The following is a 2,752-nucleotide window of genomic DNA, read 5'->3' on the forward strand; positions in this document are numbered from 1 at the left end:
GTCACGGTTTTGTTTTCGCGAGAGGCACGGTGGTGCTTTCACGAAAGGCACGGCTGTGCCTCTTGGAAACGAAAAAAACGTATTTTCTATTTTTTTCCCTTTCACGAGAGGCACGGTTTTGCTTCCGCGAGAGGCACGGGCGTGCCTCTTTCGGAAAGGAAAAAAAAATGTGTTTTCTATTTTTTTTCTTTTGCGAGAGGCACGGTTTTGCTTCCGCGAGAGGCACTGGCGTGCCTTTTTCGAAAAGGAAAAAAAACGTGTTTTCTAATTTTTTTTTCTTTCGCGAGAGGCACGGTTTCGCTTCCGCAAGAGGCACGGTTGTGATTTCGTCAGAGGCACGGGCGTGCCTCTTTCGGAAATGAAAAAAAAACTGTGTTCCCGGTTCAGTTTTTTCGTCGGTTTTTTCGTCCGTTTTTTTCGTGAAAAAAATGTTCGTCAAAACCTATCAACATGGGATCTAGTTTTGAAGATCTCGACGCGAGGAATCCAACGGCAAAAGCGGTTCGAGATTTAGACGCACAGTTTAAGAGATAAAACGTTTTGAATAAACGGATCTACGAAAAAAAAGAAAACTCTCAGGTTGTGACAAGTGGCGCACATACAGCGCGCCACTTGTCGCAACCTGGGGAAGTTGGAGTGATCTCCGCAAGAAGTCCTCCATAACTAGTGATTTCGGATAAATCCTATTTAACCATGTGGCGGACAACACAGCGAGCAGCTGGGCCGCCCCATATAAGCAGGTTGAGCTCTCCATCGGTATGGTGAACATGAAAAATCTACATGCCGCTCACTGCGGCAAAATGTTGCTGCTTCCTACACATGAGCAACGAGCAAACTGCAGATGTGTCGGCCCAAGTAGCCAAGATCCGTTGTTTATTTGTATTATTCACAAATTTTTCTTCTGGTTTTTGTGTTTTCTTCTTCAGTTGTTTCCTCTCCTTTTCCTTTTTATTTTTACTTTTCTTGTTTTTTCGAAATTCATTTTCTTCTTCTGATAGATCCCTTTTCTTTTTCCTAAACTCATGATTTTCAAATTAAATTCAAAAATTAAGAACTTGTTCCGGATTTCAAAATGTGTTTGTTTTTCCATTTGTTTTCCAAAAAAGTTTGAAATTTTCAAATATTGTTTTTTAATGTTTGTAATTACAAGAATGTTCACAAATTTCAAAGAATGATTGCTTTTCTGAAAAATGTCCGGCATTTTAAAATTCTTTTTTTCATAAATTGTTCACAATTTCAGAAAAACTAAAATCTCTTCTCAATTTCAGAAATGTTCACAAATTTCAAAAATTGTCCAAATTCTTCAGAATTTATTCATGTTTTATAGAAAATATTTGCTTTTTCAACAGTTACTTACAATTTTCAAGAAAGGTTCAAAAATTGTTTGGATCCACCGTTGCACTTAGTTCTTATGGTATCACGCTTCCAATAAGCCAGTAATGATATTCACCTCAAGCGGCTAGCAAGTCACGTTAACCAACTGGAAGTGTCGAGTTTGATCCCATCCAAGCGCTCAATCCTAAGAAACAAACACACTTTATTTAAGTCATAATGATGCATCTACGCTGTTCGTTGCTGAATTCACAAGTCGGTCTAGTTGGGCTTCAATGTGCGAATAGCCTCCTTTTTTACGCATATTTGGGCTCCCCTATGCGAATATCCTCCTATTTGAAGCAATAAGCGTAAAATAGGAGGTTCCTTGTGAACATTTCCTACAAGGTATCGCCTGGGTTTTTCTTGTTTTCTCTTCCTCTCTTTTTCTTGGTTTTTTCTTTCAAATCTTCTTTAGGTTTTTTAATATCTTTCTTAAATTATTTATTTTCTGAAACTCATAAATTCATGAATATATTTCTAAATCTGCGAACACTTTCTAATCCACGCCCCTCAATTCATGTTTTTTTTCTAAATCATGAATACTTCTGAAAATAATGCGCATCTTTCAAAATCCACAGACACTTTTGAAATTCGTGAGTATTTTCTAATTTTGTGAATATTTTTGTGAATTACCAAACATTTTTAAAGATAAGAATTTTTTATTATGTGAAAAATCAAAATTTGACTTTTCCCCCAAAAAACCGAGCTTCTGTTTTGGCAGCCAGTGAGGTGAGGGTACCGAAGCGATATTTTAAGCTACAACTCGCTGGCATGCGAGCAAGCGCTGCTATTGCGCGAGCACCTGCTTGCCAACTGCCGCCTAAGGCAGGGACCTCCTACTTGGTGCTTCTTTTCATTTTTTTCAGAGATTAAATATTTTTTAAAATTACAAAAGATAAATTTGAGTAAAAACAAAGTTCAAAATTTTGAAAGTTTGCAAGGCTGAAAAATGTTTGCGAGTTTCACGGATCTACTCCTAATGTCTCACTTGGTAGTCTCCGTTCCACGGTTAATTTTCGTCCCACCTACAACGGTTTATTTTCGTCCCACCTCCCACCTCCCACCTTCCAGTGATTCCCCCCTGAATCGACTGCCAAAAAAAACTGACATTGCGATGGGACGAGGGTGCAAACCTCCGGTCAATCGATAGAAAAACAAATGTAAAAAAATCTACAAAAATTAACCTACAGAAATTAACCATGCTAGGGCAGGTACGAGTGATCCCTCCTTCCCCGCCCCCACCTTCTCCCCCACTCCCGGCGCCGCCCCGCCCCCATCTTCGCCCTCACTCCCGGCGCTGTCCCGCCCCCATCTTCTCCCTCATTCCCGGCGCCGCCCCGTCCCCATCTTCTTCCTCACTCCCGGCGCCGCTCGAGCC

This window comes from Triticum dicoccoides, chromosome 6B, assembly GCF_002162155.2.
Source record: "Triticum dicoccoides isolate Atlit2015 ecotype Zavitan chromosome 6B, WEW_v2.0, whole genome shotgun sequence".
NCBI classification, from domain to species: domain Eukaryota; kingdom Viridiplantae; phylum Streptophyta; class Magnoliopsida; order Poales; family Poaceae; genus Triticum; species Triticum dicoccoides.